This window comes from Vulpes lagopus, chromosome 5 (genome assembly GCF_018345385.1).
Source record: "Vulpes lagopus strain Blue_001 chromosome 5, ASM1834538v1, whole genome shotgun sequence".
Lineage (NCBI taxonomy): Eukaryota > Metazoa > Chordata > Mammalia > Carnivora > Canidae > Vulpes > Vulpes lagopus.
In genome coordinates this window covers 68,161,317-68,187,507 of record NC_054828.1, presented here as the reverse complement: position 1 = coordinate 68,187,507, position 26,191 = coordinate 68,161,317, and the positions used below count along the sequence as shown (strand labels likewise).

Here is a 26,191-nt window from a genome sequence, read left to right as displayed (position 1 = left end):
TTTGATCAAAGGCCTGAAACGTTGGGCTTCATTATAGTTTCTCTCAGCTTCTCTAATTCTTGGCCAAAAATGCCCATTTTACTTTTGTGAGCAAAACAGAACAAACCAAATTTCCTCCTCTTTCAAGCAAAGAGCAGCAGTGGGTGGGTGCCTTTCCTTCTGCTGCTTCCATTTTCTTTAGTGTTATCACAGTAATGCCACTATGTAGAAAATATCACAGAATCTTAGGGATGGAAAGGACCTTGAAAGTTCACACTGTCTTCTCCCACGCCCTGGCAAAAGTGCTCCTAACTGAATCCAGAAAAGACATTCTGGCAAAGAAAATAAAAAAATCACAACTTACCTACTGTTCATAGCATCTCAGGATGCCTTCTATTACTAACTTAAATGGCATTCAGGTAAGTCTATCTTGTCCTACTGTGATGACCTTAGACATCAATGCCACCGCTTGTTAGGTAGAGAGGACACCTAAGCCAACAATATAGTATTAAAAGAATATTTCAAAATATAAAATGAAATGTGAGATTGGCCAGGGAAATGAAAAAAGAACAATCTAATTTCATATGAAGGAACTGGAAACCTTTAAGAATCATTATTCCTTAAGCATCTGCTGCAAAGGAGAGTCTGTTATTTACTCCACGATATCCAATTACCTCTTCCTTTTTTATTTTATTTATTCATGAGAGACACAGAGAAGACAGGCAGAGACATAAACAGAGGGAAAAGCAGGCTCCTTGCAGGGAGCCCAATGCGAGACTCGATCCCTGTACTGGGATCATGCCCTGAGCGGAAGGCAGATAGATGCTCACCACTGAGCCATCCAGGCATCCCCAATTACTTCTTCCTTAATAGGACTACTGGTTTTTAGGGGGCGCCTGGGTGGCTCAGTTATTTAAGCATCTGCCTTTGGCTCAGGTCATAATCCCAGGGTCCTGGGATTGAGCCCTTGTGGACTCCCTGCTCAATAGGGAGCCTGCTACTCCCTCTCCCTCTACCCACCGCTCACACACGCGCATTCTCTCTCTCTCTCAATTAAATACATAAAATATTTTTTAAAATTTACTGGTTTTTAGTTGGGTACATGGGTGCCTGGAAAAAAGCTACACATATTCCAACCTCCAGTGTAGCTAAATATGATCAAGTGACTAAGTTCTAGTCCATGAGACATAAGTAGTGTTATGAATTCAACTGTGTCCCCCTTCAAATTTGTAAGCTGAAGTCCTAACCCCTTATATCTCAGAATGTGAATGTATTTGGAGATGGGGGTCTTTAAGGAGGTGATTAAATTAAAATGAGTGTGTGGGGGGTAATCTAATTTGACTGATACCTTTATAAGAAGAGGAAATTTAGGGGCACCTGGGTAGCTCAGTTGTTAAACATCTGTCTTCGGCTCAGGTTATGATCCCAGTGTCCTGGGATTGAGCCCCACATTGGGCTCCCCTGCTCTGTGGGGAGTCTGCTTCTCCCTCTCTCTCTGCCTGCGGCTCCCAATGCTTATGCTCTCTGTCAAATAAATAAATAAATAAAATATTTTAAAAAAAGAAGAAGAGGACATTTAGACACATGAAGAGACATCAGAGATACATGGGCAGAGGAAAAACTGTGATGATATAAGAAGGTGGCCATTTGCAAGCCTAGGAGAAAGACTTCTGGAGAAATCAAATCTACCAATACCTTGATTGTGGATATCTAGCCTCTAGAACTGAGAAAATAGATTTCAGTTGTTTAAGCCATCCAGTCTGTGGTAATTTGTTATGGTAACTGTACGAAATTAATGCAAGTAGTAAATACAACTTCTATGAAGTAGCCTTAGAGGAAGAGGGTAGCCCTTCTTTATTTATTCTTAATTCCTGCTGGCTTAAATGTAGAGGCATTTAAGTCCCCATCTGGGACTGTGAGATGATACTAGAATTGAAAACTATAGATCATGAGGCAACAGACAAAAGAAATTCGGATCTTTGACTAGAGTGTTCCCAAACTGGACTATCTCTAGATTTCCTGATTGTGAGAAAAATACACTTTACTCTTATTTAAGATACTATTTAGGTATGTGCATGTGCACACAACACACAAAGTAATTCTGATAAAAACAGTAATTCCTCAATTCCTAAAAGCAAGAATCCTGCAGCAACACTCTAAAGCTTATATGTACTTGGAAGGGAAGAAGTAAAATTAGAAAAAGTTGGCCATTAAAAAAAAAAAATTCTATTTTTAAGTAATCTCTACAGCCAACATAGGGCTTGAACTCATAACCCCAATGTGAAGGGTCGCATGCTCTACTAACTGAGCCAGCCAGAGACTCCGAAAGTTGGCATTTTATGGAGAATGTAAGAGCATCACCCTTGTGCTTTAATACTAATTCCTTCCTGCTGCAAGGAAAAGGCTGAAAATAATAGGGTGAGTTAGGGGCAGCGCCCATCAAAATAAAGATTTTTTTTTTTTTTAATTTATGATAGTCACAGAGAGAGAGAGAGAGAAAGAGGCAGAGACACAGGCGGAGACACAGGCGGAGGGAGAAGCAGGCTCCATGCACCGGGAGCACGACGTGGGATTCGATCCCGGGTCTCCAGGATCGTGCCCTGGGCCAAAGGCAGGCGCCAAACCGCTGCGCCACCCAGGGATCCCAAAATAAAGATCATTTAATCTCCAGAGTGTAGAATGGAACAAGCATGCTGTAGTGGATAAATTTATGAACTTTGTAGTTTGACATGAATTTGGCTACGAGAGTCCTGTTTCCACAACTTAGTAATCACGTTAACTGAGCCTCAGCCTCCTCATTCGTAAGATTAGCATGATACGTACTTCACAAAGCCATTGAAAAAACATGTGAGATAACAAATGCAATGTTCCTGCACACACAGATGCTCAGCAAATGTTATTCCATATTAAAGAAGGGAGGGAATGATAACTGAGAGACCCCTTTCCCTTGCTGTTCACTGGTACTTTTTTCTCATACGAATGAACATATTTCCACTCAGAATTGGCATCTGTCAATGGGCATTCTTTTCCCAATCAGTACAGAAGCCATGTTATCCTGTATAGAGGAGATTCTTATCTATTTTAATGTCAAGTAGACAGTAAAAGACTGCAAAAAAAAAGAAGGAAAATTTTATTTACCCATTTCTGTTGGCTTTGTATTTTTCTTGGTACTTTGATATGTTAAGAACTGTGGTGTTTTTTTTTTTTTTTTAAAGTCAATTTAGGTAAATGCTCTTTCAAAAGAAAGAATTCCAATGTTTTGATATAGCTGCAGGTGTGGGCCCAAGGCAACACATCAATCACTGAAGGGTGGCCAGCTCTGCAGACTGTGACCCATGATGGCTGGTCAGATGTTCCCAATGTTGGATGACACAGACCCTTAGGAGCCCTCTCTTCTGGAATGCTTATGACTTAGCACTCTGTTGTGTGCACAGAGCTAGACACTTTACAAGCAGGTATTATCATTCCTTTTTTATGGAAGAATGAACTGAAGATCAAAGTGATCAGAGAGCAAATCTCACTGACTCTAATTTCAAAGTACATCCAAAATCTGATCACTTCTCATACGTCTGCTGCTACCACGCTGGTCCAAGCTGCCATCTTTCTCAGTGGAGTGATTATAATAATTTTCTAACTGGTCTCTTACTTCCAATCTTGCTCCCCTACAGTATTTTCTAAATGCAGCAGCCAGAGTGATTGTGAAAAAACATTTCAGATCATGTTACACCTTTGCTCAAAACCATCCAATGGCTCCCCATCTCACTCAGAGCAAAAGCCAAAGTTCTTAAAATGACCTACAAAACTTAAATAATCTACTACCAGTTGGCCCTCTGACCCCATCCTTACTACTGCCTGACCCTGAACCCCACTTTTGCAGGTCCAGCCATAGTAGCTCCTCCCTATGCCCTAATCCCACTTTACTGATTATTTTTGCTGTTCCTTCCTTCAGCCTGTAGTGATCGTTTTCCAGATAACAGCATTGCTTGCTTAGTCTCTTCAGGTCTTTACTGAAATGCCATCTCAGTGAGCCTTTCTCTGGTCACAATAACTAAAATTACAGGGCAGCCTAAGTGACTCAGCGGTTTGGTGCCACCTTCAGCCCACGGCGTGGTCCTGGAGACCCAGGATCAAGTCCCACGTCAGGCTCCCTGCATGGAGCCTGCTTCTCCCTCTGCCTCTCTCTCTGTGTCTTTCATGAATAAATAAATAAAATATTTTAAAAAACCTAAAATTACAAAACCCCAAATACTTCTTATCCGACTCCCCTAAGGTCTCCTCAACAAAAAGTTATTTAATTAGACACCAAACAAACTTTTTGCTTTTCTTTGTGTAACAGATAAATCTGAAGTTTGTTTTCTTCCTCTGACACAGAAAGCAACAATATAATGAAAAGTTCACATCTCATTCAAAGAGACGCAAATACCTCAAAAGAGGAGAACAAATCCATGGACCTCTTGAGGTCTCTTTCAGTCCTTTAAATCTGTAAATAGGGGATCCTGGGTGGCGCAGCGGTTTGGCGCTTGTCTTTGGCCCAGGGCGCGATCCTGGAGACCCGGGATCGAATCCCACATCAGGCTCCCGGTGCATGGAGCCTGCTTCTCCCTCTGCCTATGTCTCTGCCTCTCTCTCTCTCTCTCTCTCTCTCTGTGACTATCATAAAAAAAAAAAAAAAAAAAAAAATTAAAAAAAAAATAAATCTGTAAATAGTCAAGTATGGAAGCACTACAGGAGAGGAGAACAAGACCCACCATAATTTCTCAAGTATCTTTGATGTAAAATGTAAGAAGAGGAACACAGTATTCTTCTTTCATTTATAAGATCTAGAGGGGGAATTTTCTTGGTATGAATGACTCATTCTCAATCTCCAAAGCAATAGGTACAGGAGAAAATACATGCCATGATCTACTATAACAAGGAACTATGTAACATTGAGCTGAGTGAGACCTATGTCAATCAGTATGAACAAGCTAGGAAAGTGAAGATGGAAAACACAGAAGCAACTCCCAGCTAATTCTCTAATTCTGCACAAATAGAGTGCCAATATAACACTGATAGGGATCTACCATGTTACCGTATCAGAGCAGAAGAGAACAAGGAAAAAGCAAGTAAGAAAAAAGTTGTCAATTTCTGACTCAGCTTTTAAAGCTAAAAATAATAAAGGCACCTCAAGATATAAAGACAAATTTCCTCTGGTATAGAAGGCCAGAGTTTCACTTAGAGCTGGCCTAAGTTCAATTATGCAGCAGCAGCTTGATTCACAAATAGGTGATAGGTGTTGCCCACCATATTTTCTTCCAATCAAATCACATGAAGAATATAATGTATCATTACAGTGTTTATATTAAGCTGCAAATTTTCAAAGAGAAGAAAAAAACACCTTATACCATTCTTGAAACATTTTATTTCCCAGCTCTATATACAGTTATGGTGTTAATGTCATATACCATTGAATACATGAATTCTGCAAGGTTAAATGATGATGTGTTTATGTTCTATCTGCTCATTGGTCCCCAGGTCAGCCAATCTGATCCAGGACTCCATGGCAACAGGCTCTATCACTAAGAGCTACAAGACAAGATTTCCTTCTGCCTTTTTTTTTTTTTTTAATAAAGCATTTTCCACAGAAACTGCTGCAAATACTGTCAAAAAATAGTCTCTACAGACAAATAAGAAACTCTGCCATTCTGATACGCTAAAAATGAATAGTGGGGAGAAAGAATGAATAGCAATGACAATGAATCTATGCAAATAATAAGGGATCCCAAAAACTCCAGAAATTTTCCCTTGTTTAATTTCAGTAGAGAAATTCAGGGATCCTTGAACTGTGAAAAACCTACACCAAGATAAATTGAGGATTAGTATTAAGGAGTGCTGCCCAGCTGAAATTATGGTATTGAAGATTCTGATGCCACAACACACAGGGAGAGCTAAAAGCTTTAACTTAAGACAACTAACCTTTTCACATAATTTTTTTTTGAACTGTTAAAATAAGCCTCAAAACTTATAGATCTCAAGTCCTTATTTTCCATATTTTGCAAATCACAGCTCATACAGTCCTTCAAATTCTATATGTCTGTCTTCTTCTTTATATTCCCAGCCTCTACCACCCTCCACTATGCTTAAAGGAAAAAACTGCCATGTCCAAATGAGGAAATAATACATTTTCTCTTCACGTACCATATGCCCCCATTCCTTCTCCCTCAGCTATAGACTTCCTTGAAGCAAAGAGGAAACAAGATAATTACAAGCTAGATAAGGAGACTAGACTGAAACAACCCATCATTCTCCTCAGTGGTGCTCATTAACATTCTAAAATCCACCTAACATATTACAAGGTATTCTGCTTTCCTGGCATGCTTTTCACCAATAACTGATATAGTATCTCCGGATGCAACAAGCAACTTTGGTCCCCACCTTGTGGTATATTGTGGTAAGTGAATGCTGAGAAGTAGAATCTGAACAGTCAAGGGTCAAAATTAGCTTGGAAATTCTGCATTTTCATCTGGCTCATTTTTGTTTTGTTTTAGTTGTGCTAAATACACACAACATAAAAATTATTATTTTATTCATTTTTAAGTATATAGTTCAGTAGCATGAAGTACATTTGTATTATCGTGCATTATAGGAGACTATGGTTTCAGACACAAAAGCCACAGCAAGACACCACAATCATTCTTTCTGTGACTATTTAATAAACATGTATTTCTTGTACAAGTCACTTATTATTAATAAGAATAGCTTATGAAGAACACTCAAATGATAAAAAAAAATATGACACTAATGCCCACTAAAAATAGCCACCCACATGTATATTTCCAGTATGTTTTTTACATGCTGAATACAGTTTCTTACATGCACATCTCAGTTCCCAAATAAGTCCAAAGTAGATGGAAGTCTACATCTCTTTTGTCAGCATTGAGTTCCAACGGACCCATAAGAGCAGACTAACATGAGAAGCAATAGACAGAGTTCCAGAAATTCCTAGAACAGAAAAAATGTTTCCTGTTACACTGGTTCAAATTTCCCAAGAATTAAAGAGATATTAAGGTTGTTAAGGAGACAACCCAGAAAAGAGGTAAAATGTAACTTGTCATGGGAATCATAAATAATATCAAAAATAAAAAAAAGAAATCACTGCCAAAAGAAAAAAAATCACTCCTAGGTTTCTCTTTACATCAGTTTCCTTTATACCTTCATAACAGAAAACCCAAACATTTTACTCCAGTCCTACAACTCCCCCCCCCCTTTTTTTTAAGATCCTGGGCCAGTACATATAGAAACACAGCATATTTACTGACTTCAGAAGCACAAGTTGCATGAATAGGCTATTTTCTCAGTATGACCGCCCTGGGCTCTGGTCAAAGGAAGCCATCTTCCTCAATTTCCAACAACAGCCATAGCAGCTCTCATTTATTGTGTACCTACTGTGTTCCAAACACTATACTCAGGAATTTATATAAGTTACCACATTTATCTTCACTTTAACACATTCTGAAAATTTACTTTCAGGTACTAACAGTAAGGATTAAACATTTTTCATCCTCATTTTTAAGATCAGAAAGTATTATAAACTTTATACTTACAGAAAACACACAAAAAGTAAAGAAAAATCAACCATAATCTATAATTAAGAGATAAGTTCTATTAATAACTGTTTTCAGATAAATTTTTCTAAATTTTGTTTCCATATTTGTATGGAATTCATATCCACATTGTATATATCTCCATATCTAAATATTTTTATATAGTATACATTATACAGAACATCTTTATACTATGATTTTTCTTACTACTAAAACTGTGACCACCCCCAAAACCAACTGTAACCATTTTCTCTATTATTACTTTTAAGTTATTTTAATAGCTATCTAATATTCTACTACATATAGTTATCATAATTTTTAAAATTTCATTTTTAAGTAATTTCTACATCCAAAGTGGAGCTCAAACTCACAACCCCAAGATTAAGAGTGGCATGCTCTGACTGAGCCAGCCAGTACACCATATGTACCATAATTTTTAACCATTTCCCTACTATTGGATAGTTAGGAAGCTGTTAATTTTTATAATAAAATAATGCTGTGATGAATATCTTTGTACTTAAAACTTTATTCATATTTCTTATCAATTCCCTAGAATAAATACATTCATGAGTTTTGGAGGTAAAAAAATTCTTCCTTAGTTCACTCCAGTTAGTAGAAGCAAGGATAGCCACACTATGTAATTATAGTGCTTTTCAACTGTTCCTCCAGGAACATATAATGCCCATTTAGCACATCCTATGGCAGTGCCTGGACTTTAAGTTAGATATTTACCCAGTCGTGCTTTTTACTTTTCTTCAACTCATGCCCCATTTTAGTAATATTAAATCTCCTCTCCTATATATTCCCCTAGAAAAGATATATACCCTGTATTCTTTTAGACTCACTGGCCTAAGAAAATTAATAGGGAAGAAAAGGGGTGTCTGACTAGCTGAATTGGTTAAGGTTGATTTCAGCTGAGGTCACGATCTCAGAGTTGTGAAATAGAGCCCTGTGTCAGGCTCTGTGATAGGAGGGGAGCCTGCTTAAGATTCATTCTCTCGGGGGATCCCTGGGTGGCGCAGCGGTTTGGCGCCTGCCTTTGGCCCAGGGCGCGATCCTGGCGACCCGGGATCGAATCCCACGTCGGGCTTCCGGTGCATGGAGCCTGCTTCTCCCTCTGCCTGTGTCTCTGCCTCTCTCTCTCTCTCTCTCTCTCTGTGTGACTATCATAAATAAATAAAAAATTAAAAAAAAAAAAAAAGATTCATTCTCTCTCTCTCTCTCTCTCCCTCTCCCTCTGTCCCCTCACCCCAAAAAAGGGAGGAAAAGATAAGAAGTCACACAGGGAAATATTCTCTTTCATGTTAATGTTTTATACCACCTATTAGCTCCTGTGAGTACATCTTGATATTAGAGAGAGGTCCAAAAGATGAAGCTTCAAAAACCACAAAAGAAAAACACTCTAAGTCTTTAATATGAAACTATAAGAAAGTAAAAGGGAATAGAGATATTGAATATCTCAGTATTTGTTTGTAATTTGACATTTGGTCAATTTAAGATCTTAGATTTTTTTTTAAAGTGAGTTCTATGCCCAACATGGGTCTTGAATTCATGACATGGAGATCAAAGAGTTACATGCTCGACTGACTGAGCCAGCTAGGCACCTCAGATCCTAGAGTTTTTAAGCTTGTGAATTTAAGGGTTCTTTCTATTTAGTGCTTTATATAAATCTTACACTCTCATAAATATATGGAGGCGGAATACTACTTCATCAACTCAGAGAAAGCAGAGGATACAAAGTTTCAGAGGTGGACAATAAAGGCAAGTGTCCTAAGATTTTTTTTTTAAGTACATCAGAACCAACAGTACAAAGTAAACACAAAACAAAAAATAAAAAAAGCAACCAACCATCATCTACAGAAGTCAAAAGATGAATGATGGCCAAGGAAAGAAAAAGAGAGCTATTAATCTGATTTAAAACGTTCAATTTGGCCTCAAGTACTAAGTATCAAATTAAAGAAGATACTTCCTAAAAGGATCAACTGTGTTAATTTTAACCTTAAATATTTAGATTATATTTATTTATTTATTTATTTATTTATTTATTTATTTTTTAGATTATATTTAAATTATATTATAGTCTTTCAAAAAAACTCAGTATCCTAAATGGCTTTATTTTTTTTTTTAATTTTTATTTATTTATGATAGTCACACAGAGAGAGAGAGAGAGAGAGAGAGAGGCAGAGACACAGGCAGAGGGAGAAGCAGGCTCCATGCACCGGGAGCCCGAGGTGGGATTCGATCCCGGGTCTCCAGGATCGCGCCCTGGGCCAAAGGCAGGCGCCAAACCGCTGCGCCACCCAGGGATCCCCGCTAGAAGTGATTTTAAAGCCATTTAGGGGGATCCCTGGGTGGCGCAGCGGTTTAGCGCCTGCCTTTGGCCCAGGGCGCGATCCTGGAGACCCGAATCCCACGTCGGGCTCCCGGTGCATGGAGCCTGCTTCTCCCTCTGCCTGTGTCTCTGCCTCTCTCTCTATCTCTCTGTGACTATCATAAATAAATAAAAATTTAAAAAAAATTATAAAATCACTTCTAGCTTCTTCAAAAAAATACTATCCTACATGGCTTTAAAATCACTTCTAGCTTCCTCAAAAAATACTGGTGATCTGAAGATATAAATGGTACATCCCTGTTTAATTTCTAAACATTAATAATGGCTAATGCTAAGTAAGCTTTAAAGATGACAGGAACTATCTTAAAGGCTTTACATGCATTAACTCTTTTAAGCCTTAAAACAACCCTAAGAAGTGGATACTGTTATTCTCTTCATTTCATATATTTTACATATGTAGAAAAGGAGAGGTTAAGCAATATGTCCAAGGTCAGAGAACCAGCAATTGGCATAGCTGGGATTTGAGCTCAGGCAGCCTAAATCCAGACTCCAAGCATTTAAACACATACTTTAAAAAAAAAAAAAAAAAAAAAGCTCCTGACAGGCTTGGGAGTCAGTAGGATAGGAGAGAACATCCGAGAAAAATACGTATAAAGTTTTAGGCACAGAAACAGTCTCTATCAATTTTGCCAGGAAGTTCTTTCAACATATATCACATTTTACATTACCCCAAATAGGGTGACAGCAGACACCTTTTGCAAAAGCAGTTCTTGACCTATTCCTCCCCCTTTAAAAAGAGAAAAAGTGAGAAAAAAAAGGAAGGACAAAAAGAAACTGAAATCTTACTTCTCCAATACCTTTCAACAGCTTTTCTTGCCTTGACCTTTTCCAAAACCTTGATAGTTAGAAAACAAAGATGAAAAAGAAGGCACTTTCACTAGAAACAAAAAGACCTCTTAGTAATTTTTCCACTGCTAATGACTGAAACATTTAAGAAAGACTTAGGTCGATCCCACCCACTCCCAAATGGAAGGGAAACCAAGTTAACGAAACCGTCATCTTAATTTCACAGCAGTTTTCTTCCCCCTCTATGGCTATTCCTGTCCTCGCTGCAGACGGGGAACTGCTCCCAATGACGTCAGAGCAGTCTCCCAGCAACGATTAATAAGGGCTGTCCACCACAGGGGTTTCCTGAAAAGCTAGCAAGAAATTATCCACATATTTGCTGCAATACGGAGATGCAAGGATGTGGTGGAATTTCTCTTAACCCTTTTAGCTCCAATGTCTGGCAAACTTCAAAATACGTTATTTTTCTAGAATGCTCTAAGTTTACCGTAGGATTATCTTTCTTCTTCTTCCCTACTTCTCTCCAAATAAAATTTTAATTTTGTTAGTTTGAAATATTTATGTCTCTATAGTAAATTGATAATATGGATATATTTGAACTACCATAAAAAATAGGACTGAATATAAGTCTAGCAGACATTACTCTTTTCACTTTATACACAGAACTTAGAATAAATGAAAAGCACAGAACAGAAAAGAATTTCAGGACAGAAAACAAGCCAGCAAGTTCTTAAAGGTTCTTTTCCACATGTTACCCAAACACATCCAGACAGGCAAACCTGAAATTTTCCTGGGCTCTAGTCTACTGGATTTTTTACACTGACCTCTGCAGGCAGCCCTCCAGAGATCAGTGGTATTAAAATGGAGTTGCATAAAAAAGAACTAGAAGCTCAGATACTTACTTAATCCCGAAAAGGGTAAGTTAGATTCATACCCAAGAAGGTATCTGACAATTTCTTCCTAAAGCTTTGCTTTAGCTCCATACATTCAAAATGAGACTTTCAGTCTAACTACAGAGGCAAGAAATTTCACCCAACTACCCATTTTTGAAGTCTGAGAAACAGCATACAAACTGCCTGCTGAGGACCAGCGCAAATAAGGTAGAAAAATTCCAAATTCTAATGCTCAACCTAGAATTACTCATGGATGCTAGGTTCCAGAAACCTCCTTATGAGCCCTTTTGCATTCCATATTTTAAAAAAGCAATTAGGTAAAATTTAATAGCAGCAGGACATATAGGGTTAATTCAGGCACTATGTTTCAGCAGTCCCTACTTTGGCCCCAACCTATTCTAAAAGGAAACAAACAAATAGCATTGCTATCCTTAACATCCCATTTTGGCTTCCGTTCTGTTCAGTAGAACCCAGTTATCATCAAGGCATAGATGGGAGAACGCACCGCTTCCGATGGATTTTCTTCTTCTTTCTCTCTATCCCCTCCCTCTCAGAAGAAAAAAGACTGCAAACAAAATCACTACGTCACTGGAGGCAGAGGGAATCCCATCTCCGCACTCTTTAGAAACCAAGGCCAGCAAACAAAAATAAGCCAATTACAAGAAACAAATAAGTAATCCAAAATAAGAAGCAATAAACCCACAGGAAATTCTTATGATAAAGCTCAATATGTCAAAAGGCATGTTTCAGTAAAAAGGCTGAACAAATTCCTCCTAAGATGTTCAAAATCAAAAAAAGGTTCCTAGACACAGCAAAGGCGACATATTTCTTATCTTCACAGTTAAAGACTAGGGGGCAGTTACATAAAGACATAGGACACAGAGACATATTCACCAGCCGGGTGTGGATAGCTATGGAATGACACAGTGAAGGATATTTATAGGGGATTCCCTGCTTCCTGCAATGTGCGTCAACAGCATCACCAAAGGAACAGAAATCACCACTATTCTCATAAGCTAAATCTGAATGAAGCATCACTTGAAATAGCCATGAAAGAGGTAGAATCTGAATACAATGAAAGTTCTGGCAAACCTAATTTTTAAAACATTTTAAAGGTAAAAATCAGCAAATGAAAATGCCCACAAAACTCAACATTTGGTAATTCTCTAATTTCCTAGTGTACTATACAGTTAAATTGACCAAGATAAAAAAAGATATCTATTTCTCTAGCTTCTTCCCTAACCAGTCTATGGAGTTCAAGGACTTTTATATAAAGAAAGAAAATTATCCAAAACTCACCCCAGATGAATCTGCACTTAAACCAACAGCAAGCTCACATTATTAATGGAGACCTCATTGTAAGATCTGTTCTGCCGGAATTTTGCAGGAAGAAATTTCTTCTGGGAAACCTGTGCCTCTTCCCTCGCCCACGGTACCCTCCCACCCCCTTCACCCTTGAATGAAACGCTACTGATCCTTGCTGCTGCGTCTCTAGCAGGCTAATTGCTCCGACAAGCAGCTCTGAAGCAGACCACGGCCCAGCTGTTCAAAGAGATGTCACCTAGAGCTCTGCCAACAGTCACACTCACACACACACACACACACACACACACACACACACACACACAGGCAGGCAGGCTGCAAGAGCACCCCCTCCCAACTCCTCTTTTTGCTCTCATTCAAGCACTTCGGTGACATGCCTGCCTCCACACTGCTCTGAGGATAGCTTTTAAAGACACAGCAGCAGTTCCTTCCTGCTGCATATGTAGAGATGCCAAAATAAAGTCTTATTAAATAAGAATAATGAGTTGCAGATATGTATGGAGTTGGAAGTTCACTTTTAAATCTACTTTACCTTTTTCTCACCTGTAAAATGACTAAGGACAGAGAAATGGTCTTTGCTTAAAAGCTACTAGGCTAGACTTCAGAAATAAAGACAAAACCCAGAAACAGAGGATTTTCTTTCCAGTGAGCTATATTTGTCAAATCATTTTTCACTTGGGGGAAGAAGGTAGGCAACACAGAATACTAGTAGCTATCTGTTCCTCCTTCCATATGTGTCTCCAAAAGGATGGAAGAAGAGATTTTGGCTATAAAATGGGAGAATGAGGAAACTGTGAAGGCATTTTACTGATAAAACTGATGAAAAAGGATAAGAATAGAGTGTAAGAATGTGGATGAGGATAAATAGATAACAAAAAGGAAGTGGTACAAAAGACACCTGAAAAAAAGAGTAATAGTTCTTAAAAGTATGCATGGCTCTGGGGCACCTTGGTGGCTCAGTCAGTTAAACATGACTCTTGGTTTCAGCTCAGGTCATGAATTCAGGATCTTGGGATGGAGCCCCTCTCCAGCTCCTGGCTCTGCACTCAGGAGGGAGTCTGCTTGTCCCCCTCCCTCTGTTCCTCCCCCCACTAGTGCTCTTTTTCTAAAAATAAATAAATAAAAATCTTTAAAAAGAAAAAGTATGCATGGCTCCAAGACAGAAGACATGTAAGTGACCTCAGGTCCTGATTTTTAAGAGCCCAAGGAAAGGTTGTAATAATCTCTATTGCTACAGGAACTAATGGACAGTACAAGTGGTACAAGGTCTTCAGTAGCACAAAATAATATATGGGTTGAGTCTAGGCATCCCAAGGAAAACAATAAAATCTGTCACAAAGACAACTAGTCATTCATTCAAAAATATATTTGTTGTGTGCCTGTGTTCTTACTATGGGCCAGACTCTATGATAAGCTCTAGGAATATGAGATAGATTCATTAAGGGTCAAACAGAAAAAAAAAAAAAAAGATCTAGCTTTTACTCTGAAAGAGATGAGAGATGATTAGGGGGTTAGAAAGCTGATCCTGAATGGCCAGAGACCATTGACAGAAATCTGGCTTTTACATTTAAAGAGGCAATCTCACTTGAGAGGCCACTGGGAGTTCTTAAGCAGAGGAATGGCATGTTTTTGACCTACATTTCTTTTTTGCTTCCAAATTTTTGAGAAATTTCTAACATACAGAGAATTTGCAAAACTAGTACAATAGCTACCTAGATTCATATAGAGGTTTAGTATATATGTGTGTATACATCCATGTATGCAATTTTTTTCAGAGATATTTGATATGTTTTCATAATGACCTTTTACACATTAAATAATTCAGCATGTATCTCCTAAGAAAGCCACTCTGAACTATGACATAACCAATGGTCAAGTCCCAGATGGGTTAATGGTAGTGCACCTGCCAAAAAATCTAAATAGCACTGTAAAAGCTTAGAAAACTCAAATGACTTTGAAGTCACCATACACTGAAGGCTGGACAGAACCTGCAAGCTGAAACTAACCAGGTCAAATATGTGCTAAAATAAAAGTCAATGTTCACCATGGCATTTAAACCAGACCCAGAACCTTGTAACATAATATTTGTATTTTCCAGGATACAATTAAAAAATTACTTGGCATACAAAAAAGAAAGAAAGAAAGAAAGAAAGAAAGAAAGAAAGAAAGAAAGAAAGAAAGAGAAAGAAGAAAGAAAGAAAGAAAGAAAGAAAGAAAGAAAGAAAGAAAGAAAGAAAGAAATTCAATTTGCATAGGAAAAGAGAGGACCAGATATAACACTGAGATGACACAAATATAGGAAATCTGACCTCTATTAAAATAGCTATTATAAAAATGCTCCAACAGCTGCATAAAATGTGTAGACAAATCACTATGTTGTACACTTTACACTAATGTAACACTGTGTGTCAACTACACTTCAACTTAAAAAAAAAAGGTATTCAGGGCAGCTGGGTGGCTCAGTGGTTGAGCAACTGCCTTTAGCTCAGGTCATGATCCTGGGGTCCTGGGACTGAGTCCCACATCAGGCTCCTATGGGAGCCTGCTTCTCCCTATGCCTATGTCTCTGCCTCTCTGTGTGTTTCTCATGAATGGATAACTAAATTCTCTAAAAAAAAAAAAAAAAAAAAAAAAAAAAAAAAAAAATTCAAAAAGACTTTGTAGAGCTAGAAAAATAATCTGTCACCTGACAATTATGTTTAAGCATAATAAATGCCTATATTGACCTAATAATACCTAATATCCCTATCCATGATTAAAACAGTAACTTTTTTCTATTAAAAAAGAAAAGTAAGTCTTTCTCTAAAAAATTAGGGAAATATTCTTGAAACTAATGGCAAGATAGAATATTTTAAGAAAAAATAGAGGATATAAAGAAGAACCAAATGGAAATTCTAGAACTGAAAAATATAACAACCAAAATATAAATACTTCATGGTTTCAGTAGCAGAACAGAAATGACAGAAGAATCCAGTTAATTTTCAGAAAGATCAAATTCAAATTGAATACAGATAAAACTGAAGACAGGTCAAATCTCAACAGCAAGATCAAATAGGAATCAACATCAAATCTGAACAATAAAGAGAAAAAAGACGGGAGGAAATACAAAGAACAAATCATCAAGGATCTGTAGGGCAATACCAAAATATCTAATTTTGGGCCATCAGTATCCTAAAAAGAGAGAAGAAACAGAGTCCAGTGAAATGTGTGAAGAAATAATGATTAAAAACTTTATAAATTTGACAGAAGACATAAACATATATAGAGTCAAGAAGCTCAGCAATTCATAAATACAATAAGTAAAACAAAATCCACTCCTGGAGTCATAATAATCTCACAGCTAAAAACTAAAGAAAAAAATAAATATTGAAAGCAAAGCAAGGAGAGAAAAATGATGTATTACCCTATTAAGGAAACAATGATCTGAATGCCTTTATATTTCTCATCAGAAAGGGGACTAGAAGGAAATAAAACAACATTTCTTTTTTATGATAGTCACAGAGAAAGAGAGAGAGAGAGAGAGAGAGAGAGAGAGAGAGAGAGAGGCACAGACATAGGCAGAGGGAGAAGCAGGCTCCATGCACCGGGAGCCCGATGTGGGATTTGATCCCGGGTCTCCAGGATCGCGCCCTGGGCCAAAGGCAGGTGCTAAACCACTGCGCCACCCAGGGATCCCTAAAACAACATTTTTAAAGTGCTGAAAGGAAATACAGCTTTCTATATCCAGAAAAAAATATCCTTCAGGACTGAAGAGGACATAAAGATTTTCTCATGGGATACCTGGCGGCCAATCGGTTAAGCATCTGCCTTTGGTTCAGGGCGTGATCCCCTTTGGCTATGTCTCTGCCTCTCTCTCTCTCTCTCTCTTTCTCTGTCTCTCATGAATAAATGAATAAAATCTTACAAAAAAAAAACTTTCTCAGATAAGGGAAAACTAAGAGAATTCATTGCTAACAGATCTATTCTAAAAGAATGGCCAAAAGAAAGTTCTTCAGAAAGATGAGGAATAATACAACTAATCTTGGAACACCACGAACAAAGAAAAATATAAATGCTAAATATGTCATTACATATAATACATTGTTCTCCTCTTGAATTCTTTGAAGTGAAATGTTTGATGTTTGCAAACAAAAAAATGTACGATGATTTAATGGAATTTTCACTGTATGTCAATAAATGTTATAGATAGGACAACTATAACATTAAGGGGAGATAGTACAGGAACCCATATGGTGGTAAGGTTTCAACATTCTACCTAAAATGGCAAAGTATTAATTCTAAGTACACCATTAAAAGTTAGGTGTGGGGACGCCTGGGTGACTCAGTGGTTGAGCACCTGCTTTTGGCTTGGGTTGTGATCTTGGGGTCCTGGGATTGAGTCCCACATCGGGTTCCCCATGGGGTGCCTGCTTCTCCCTCTGCCTATGTCTCTGCCTCTCTCTTTGTGTCTCATGAATAAATAAATAATCTTAAAAAAAAAGTGAGGTGTGTGTATTGAGAAAAAGAGATGCCTAGAGCAACCAATAAAATCTACATAAAAAGGTACAGTCAAAATCTAATAGATGAATTTAAATGATTAAAATAGAGTATCACAAAAGGTTCAAATGACTGAAAAGGTAGGAAAAGGATATCATAAGAGGATTAAAAATAGGAAAAACAAAAAAACAGTAAGATAGCAGACTTAAATCTAAACATATCAAAAATTACATTAAATGTAAATGGTCTAAAAATGCCAATTAAAAGACAGGTTGTTCAGAGATGCCTGGGTAGCTCAGTTGGTTAGGCATCTGCCTTCGGCTCAGGTCATGATCCCAGGATCCTAGGATGGAGCCCTGCCTTGGGTTCCCTGCTCAGCAGGGAGACTGCCTCCCCTTTCCCACCCCTTACCCTGTTTGTGTGCACTCTTTTTCAAATAAATAATTAAAATCTTTGATTTTTAAAAAAGATTTATTTATTTATTCATGAGAGACACACAGAGAGACAGAGACATAGGCAGAGGGAGAAGCAGGCTCCCTGTGGGGACCCTGATGTGGGGCTCAATCCCAAGACTCCAGGATCATGACCCGAGCCAAAGGCAGGTGCTCAACCAATGAGCTACCCAGGTGCCCCAAATGAAATCTTTTAAAAAAGAAAACTGGTTGTTCAAATATATTAGAAATGTCAAATATAAGTTAAAATCATTTTAACTTAGGCAGGTTGAAGGCAAATAGAATAAACTACTTGGTATGGTACTTTAATAGTGGATACATGACATTACACGTTAGTCAAAAGCCACTAGTCAAAACCCACAGAGCTGTACAATACAAAGAGTTAAACCTAATATAAATAATGGACTTTACTTAATAATAATGTATGAATATTGGTTCATCAATTTTAATACATGTATCACACTAATGCAAAATATTAGGAGAAACTGTGTATATTAGGGGAGGATGGTATATGGGAACTCTATGCTTTCTGCTCAATTTTTCTGTAAACCTAAAATGCTTTAAAAAATAAAGTTTACTAGTTTAAATTTTTGAAAAGACTTTATTTATTTATTTGTTTATTTGTTTGTTTATTTATTTATTTATTTATTTATTTGAAAGAGAGAGCATGAGCATGGGAAGAAGCAGAGGGAAAAAGAGAAGGAGAGGGAGAGAGAATCTGAAGCAGACTCCACAATGAGTATGGAACCCACTGCAGGGTCTCAATCTCACAATTGTGAGTTCATGACCTGAGCTGAAACCAAGAGTCAGATGCTTAACCAACTGAGCCACCCAGGCACCTCTACTAATTTAAATCTTAAAAGATCAAAAAAGAGGCACTGTACAACTAGTTACCAAAGAAAGTTGGAATGGCTATATTAATATTAGACAAAATAGACTTTAGAGCAAAGAAATTATCAGGGATAAAGAAGAATATTAGATGATGATAACAGGGACAACTCACCAAGAGGACAGTTTTAAACACCTATGCACCTAACAACTGAGCTTCAAAATTCACAAAGCAAAATCTAAGAACTGAAAGAAAAAATAGACAAATGCACAATTACAGGTGGTTATTTCAAGACGCTTCTTCCAGGAAGAGACAGACCCACTAGACTAAAACTTAGTAGGGATATAGAAGAATTGAAATATATAATCAAATAATAGGATCTAATTGATATTTATAGAATACTGCAGGCAGCCCCGGTGGCACAGTGGTTTAGTGCCACCTGTAGCCTGGGGTGTGATCCTGGAGTCCTGGGATTGAGTCCCACGTCAGGCTCCCTGCATGGAGCCTGCTTCTCCCTCTGTCTGTGTCTCTGTCTCTCTCTCTCTCTCTCCAACTCTCTCTCTCTCCTCTCTCTCTCTCTGTGTCTCTATGAATAAATAAATAAATAAATAAATAAAATCTAAAAAAAAGTATTATAGAATAGTGCAAATAAAAATAGAATATGCATTTTTTTCAAGTGCTCATGGGACATTCAAAAAGAGAGACCATTTATCCTGAGTCATAAAACAACCTTAACAAATGTAAAATAATTGAAATCATACAAAGTACATTCTCTCATAATGGATTGAAATTAGAAATCAATAACAAATATATTACAGGGAAACCTCCAGACACTTGGACATTAAACAACACACTTTGAAATAAGCCATGGGTTAAAAGGTAATCTCAAGAAAAATTGGAAAATACTCTAAACAAAATGTAAAATATCAAAATTTGTGGGAAGCAAACTAAAGAAATACTTACAAGGAAATATATATATATATATATATATCACTAAATGCTTATATTAGAAAAGTAGAGTCATGTACTCACTATTTGTGTTTCTCCACAATTCATATATTGAAGCTCTAACCCAGTATGGTTGTAGTACAGAAGTATTTTTTTTTAAGATTTTATTTATTGATTCATGAGAGACACAGAGAGAGAGGCAGAGGCACAGGCAGAGGGAGAAGCAGACTCCATGCAGGGAGCCCAATGTGGGACTCGATCCCGGAACCCCAGGATCACACCCTGGGCCGAAGGCAGTGCTAAACCGCTGAGCCACTCAGGCTGCCCAGAAGTAATTAAGGTTAAATGAGATCATACAAATGGGAGTCCTGATCTGATAGGATTAGTGCCCTTATAAAAAAAGACATCAGAGAACTTGTTCTTTCTCCATCTTCCCCAGTGTGTATAAGAAGAAGTCATGTGAGTATACAGCCAAAGGGCAGCTGCCTACAAGCCAAAAGAAGAGGCTTTAGAATTAAACCCAGTTTAGACTGGGAAGTCCATGATTAGGGTGCCAACAAACTGGGTTTAATTTTGAAGCCTCTTCTTTTGTGAGAAATCATTTTCTGTTGTTTAAGCCGCCCATTCTTTGGTATTTTGTTATGGCAGCCTGAGCTGTCTAATATAAGTAGAAAGGTCTCTGTCACTAATCTAACTTTCTATCTTAAGAAATCAAAGCAGGGGCACGTAGGTGGCTCAGTCAATTAAGTGTCTGCCTTTGGCTCAGGTCATGATCCCAGGGTCCTGAGATCCGAGCCCTGCATCAGGCTCTCTGCTCTATAGGAAGCTTGCTTCTCCCTTTCTCTCTGCCTGCAGCTCTGCCTCCTTGTGCACACACTCTCTGTCAAATAAATAAAATCTTAAAAAAAAAGAGAGAAACAAACAAACAAAAAGGATAAAATAAATTCAAAGAAATCAGAATGAGATAATAATAATAAAAAGCAAATCAATGAATTCAAAAGCTGGTTCTCTCAAAAGAATAAAATCAACAAATCTCTATGAAGACTGACACAAAAGAGAGAAAACACACATAAGAGGAATGAATAAAAAAGATAAAAGTAAGATCCCATTGTCATTTAAAAAGTAATAAGGGAGTATTACACACAATTCTAAACACACAGATTCAACTACTTAGTTGAAATAGGCTGCTTCCTTGAAAACTACAAATTATCAAAAGTCAGAGATAAATTAGATACCTGAATAATCCTATAACAAGGAAATCTACAGGCCCAGATATTTTCTCTGGTAAATTTTAGCACACATTTACAGAAGAAATAGTACCAATTCTATATAATCTCTTCAGAAAATAGAAGAAAAGGAAACATCTCCCAACTCATTTTATGAGGCCAACACTACCCTGATACCCAAACCACAAAGACATTACAAGAAAGTACAGACCAGTATCTTCATAAACAAAGATGCTAAATGTTTCAACAAAATGTTAGTAAATGATATCCAGTAATACATGAAAGACAATACATTACAATCTAGTGGGTTTGTCACAAGAATGCAAAGCTGATTCATTTTTGGAAGGCAATCAATCTAATCCATCCTGGAATGTTTGGGTGGCTCAGCAGTTGAGCATTTGCCTTTGGCTCAGGGCATGATCCCCGAGTCCCGGGATCGAGTCCCACATCAGGCTCCTTGCAGGGAGCCTGCTTCTCCCTCTGCTTGTGTCTCTGCCTCTCTCTGTGTGCCTCTCATGAATGGATTATATATATATTCCACCCTATTGAATCTAAAGAAAAAAAAACCCAAAACACATAATCATTTCAACCACTGCAGATAAAGCATTTGACAAAATTCAACACCCACTCACAATTAAAACTCTCAAGAAACTAGGAATATAAGGAAATTTCCTGAGTCTGATAAAGGGCAACTATAACAAACTTAAAGACTGATGACTTCTGGGTTACCCACTTGGCAGAGCACTTATTGGTAGAGCACTGATTCTTGATCTAAGGTCATGAGTTCAAACCCCATGTTGGGCATGAAACCTACTTAACAATGAAAACAAATAAATGGGGGTGCCTGAGTGTCTCAGTCGGTTTGGTGGCCAGCTCTTAATTTTGGCTCAGGTCATGATTTCAGGGTTTTGGGATTGAGCACCCCCACGAGGCTCCACACTTAGCAGGGAGTCCACTTGAAGATTTCTCTCCCTCTCCCTTTTCCCCTTTCCCCCACTCACATCCTCTCTCTTTCAAATAAATAGATCTTTTTAAAAAATTAAAATAATAAATAAAATCTTAAAAAAAAAAAGACTGATACCTTCCCTTTAAAATCAGAAACAAGACAAGGCTGTCCACAGTAAACAATTACTATTCAACATCATAGTGAAAGTGCTAGCCACTACAACAAGCAAAGAGAAAGAAATAAAAGGCATACAGATTGGCAAGGAGAAATAAAAACTGTTTCTCTTCACAGACAATACAATTGCATACATATAAAATACTAAGGAATGAACCCCTACCCCCCAGAAAACCCTAGAACTAGTAAATGTGATTAGCAAGAATGCAGGACATAAATCCAACACTGTCAAATTAAATTTCTTTATTTTTTTTTAAAGATTTTATTTGTTCATTCATAAGAGACCAGAGAGAGAGAGAGAGAGAGAGGCAGAGACACAGGCGGAGGGAGAAGCAGGCTCCATGCAGGGAGCCCAACGCGGGACTCGATCCCAGGTCTTCAGGATCGTGCCCTGGGCCAAAGGCAGGGGCTAAACCGCTCAGCCACCTGGGCTGCCCTTAAATTTCTACATACTAGTAATGAACAATTAAAAACAAAACAAAAAAAAATTAAATACCATTTATGACTCCTGCCTCAAAATTAAATAACTAGGCACAAACTTAACAAAATATGTACAGGATCTGCACCCTGAGAACTACAAAAACACTGAAGAAAGAAGCCAAAGACCTAAACAAATGGGAAGATAGGCTATTTTTATGGGCTAGAAAACTCAACATAGTAAAGATGTCAACTTTCCCCAAACTTATCTATAGATTTAGTACAATTCTTTCAAAATCCGAGTAGGATTTTTTGTAGATATGACAAATTAATATTTATATGGAGAGGCAAAAAAACAAAATAGCCAAAATAATTTTGAAGAATAATTTGTAGGAGTCATAGTCAATTTTAAGACTTATTATAAAGTTACAATAATCAAGACAGCATAGAATCAATGATGGGAAGAACCACAGATCAATGGAATAGAATAAGAAATCCAGAAATCCATATAAATAAACAAATGATTTTATGTAGGTACAAAAACAACTTGGAGAAAGGACAATCTTTTTAACAAATGGCACAGAAACCACTGGACATCCACATACAAAAATAAATGATTATCAACCTAAACCTAACACAAAAACTAACTTAAAATAGATGGTTGATCTAAATGTAAAATGTAGAACTATAAAACGTAAGGAAGAAAACATAGAAGTAAATCTTTGTGACTTGGGATTAGGCAAAGAGTTGGGTTTTTTTTGTTTGTTTGTTTTGTTTTTTGTTGTTGTTGTTGTTGTTGTTGTTGTTGTTTTAAGATCTTATTTATTAATTTGAGAGGAAGGGAAGGGACAGAGGAACAGAGGTAAAAGCAGATTCCCCACTGAGCAGGGATCCTGACAGTGGGCTCAATTCCAGGATCTTGGGATCATGACTTGAGCCCAAGACAGATACTTAATTGAATGAGCCATTCGGGCACCCCATAGGCAAAGAGTTCTTAAATAAGATACCAAAAGTACAATCCATAAAAGAAAAAATTTGACAAGTTAAGACTTTATCAAAATTAAAAACTTCTGTTCAGCAAAAGTCACAGCTAAGATAAAAAGACAAGATACCAGATGGAAGAAAATAAATGCAAATTAGACATCCAGCAAATGACTATCCAGAATAGAAAAAAGATTTCTTAAAACTCAATAAGATAAAAAAATTAAAAAAAAAAACTCAATAAGAAAATAACCCAATTTTAAAAAAGGCAAAAGAGTTCAATATAAAATACTGATAGTACTAGTGAAAATACGGAGCAACTGGAACTCTTATACCTTGAAATTCATACATTAGTACAGCCACTCTGGATAACAGCTTCATAGTTTCTTAGAAAGTTAAAATACATTTACCATATGACCCAGCAGTCCCACTCCTACTATTTCAAAACCAGTACCAGTATATTTATAGCTGCTCTATTCTAAATTGGGGAAAAAAAAGAGAAAACAACCTAAACATTTTTCAGTCAACGGGTAAACTGTGGTACATTCATCAGTGGAATTCTACAGAGCAGTAAAAAGGAATGAACTGATACATGCATGCAGCAACTTGGATGAATCTAAAAGACAGGCTGAGTGAAAGAAGCCAGTATCAAAATGTTACATACTGTGTAATACCATTTACATGACATTCTAGAAAAGTCAAAATTATAGGGATAGTTAACAGATTATTGGTTGCCAGGGTCTGGGGGTAAGGAAAGAGGAACAACTACAAGGGGGAAAAGGGAACCATTTAGGTGATGGAAATATGCTGTGTCTACATTGTGGTGGTTACAAGATTGTATCTGCTTGTCAAAATTTTACAGATTTGTTAACCTAAAAAGGTAAATGTTACTGTATGTAAATTGTACTATTTAAATAAGACTTTTAGAAATAAGAAAAATCATAAATCATAAATAGGGGTAAGCTGGAGAACCTGGGTGGCTCAGTCAGGTAAGCATCCGATTCTTGATTTTGGCTCAGGTCATATCTCAGGATTGTGAAATCAAGCCCTGAGGACAGGTCTGCACTCAGCAGGGAGTCTGCCTAAGATGCTCCCCCTCTCTCCCCCTCCCCCTACTCCCACCCTCTGTGTGTGTGCCTGTGCTCTCTCTCTCAAATAATTAAATCTAAAAAAATCGTTTTAAATAAATAGAGGTAAGAAATGGCTGGAAGTAAGTATAGATTAAACAAAAATACTACAACGTTGATGATTACTGAAGGGTACATGGGGTAGATTCATTATAATATCGTATTTACTTTACATTTTTGAAATTGTTTTCATTTAAAAAAAGAAAAATGGGGATCCCTGGGTGGCGCAGCGGTTTGGCGCCTGCCTTTGGCCCAGGGTGCGATCCTGGAGACCAGGGATCGAATCCCACGTCGGGCTCCCGGTGCATGGAGCCTGCTTCTCCCTCTGCCTGTGTCTCTGCCTTTCTCTCTCTCTGTGACTATCATAAATAAATAATAATAATAATAAAATTAAAAAAACACTGAATTGAGAAATATAGCTTGCTGTATAAAATATTAATAAAAATCAGTTATTAAGGACAAAAATTTACCCAGAAGCAAGGAGCTTGCTTCTCCCTCTGCCTGTGTCTCTGCCTCTCTCTCTCTCTCTCTCTGTGACTATCATAAATAAATTTTTAAAAAAAATTAAAAAAAAAAAAAAAAAGGAAAGAAAAACGGCCAGGAAAACTAGCAAAGTAAACTAAGAAGGAATAGCCAGTGAGAAAGGAAAGTGTTGGGTAGCCCGGGTGGCTCAGCAGTTTAGCGCCACCTTCAGCCCAGGGCGTGATCCTGGAGACCCAGGATCGAGTCCCATGTCAGGCTCCCTGCATGGAGCCTGCTTCTCCCTCTGCCTGTGTCTCTGCCTCTCTCTTTCTCTCTCTGTGTCTTTCATGAATAAATAAATAAAATCTTAAAAAAAAAAAAAAAGACAAAGGAAAGTGTGATGTCTGGGAAGCCAAACAAAACAAATATTTAGAGGAAAAGGCATGAACAATGTCAAATACTGATAGGTCAGTAAGATGAGAATTTACAAATAATTAGTGGATTTAGAAATAGAGAGCAGTGGCAGTAAAAGCCTAAATGAAGTGTGTTGAAAAGAGAAAAAAGATAAATTGGTGATAGCAAGAATAGATAACTCTTCCAAATAATTTTGTTATGAAGAGAAATGAGGTGGTAGCTGGAGCAGAGAAAGGATCAAGAAGGGGATAAGATGGGATGGACTGTAATATATTTGAGTCCTAATGTTCCTTCACAAAATTATTCTCTTAAAGAATCACTAGCTAAATCCATATAAAGTATGTTAAGACACTCTAGTTACATTAAGTGATAAAAGCAAGTTGCATTTGCCACAATCTTGAGTATTTTTTTAAAGATATTATTTATTTATTCATGAGAGACACATAGAGAGAGAAGCAGAGACACAGGCAGAGGGAGAAGCAGGCTCCATGCAGGGAGCCTGATGCGGGACTCGATCCCGCATCTCCAGGGCTGAAGGCAGTGCTAAGTTGCTGAGCCACAGGGGCTGCCCTTGAGTACTCTTTTTAAGAGTTTATTTTATTTTATTTTTTTTTATTTTTTTTTGTTTTTTTTTTTTTTAAGAGTTTATTTTATTTGAGAGCGCAAGCAAGGAAGAAAGAGCATGAGCAGGGTGAGAGACAGAGGAAGAAGCAGGCACTCTGCTGAGCAGGGAACCTGACTGACATGGGACTCAATCCCATGATCCTGGGATCATAACTTGAG

General features: G+C 37.5%; 1 protein-coding gene across 21 annotated transcripts in view; it reads right to left on the bottom strand.

The window, feature by feature from the left end:
* Positions 1 to 26,191, bottom strand: part of R3HDM2 (R3H domain containing 2) — a 161,730-nt gene that overhangs the window by 52,365 nt on the left and 83,174 nt on the right. Inside the window, exon 3 of one of the 21 annotated variants that reach the window (XM_041756344.1) lies at positions 6,832 to 6,960. The exons of the other annotated variants lie outside the window; for them this stretch is intronic. The gene's annotated coding sequence lies outside the window, so the exon portion shown is untranslated. The remainder of the gene's footprint in view (positions 1 to 6,831; positions 6,961 to 26,191) is intronic. 21 annotated transcript variants of the gene reach the window in all.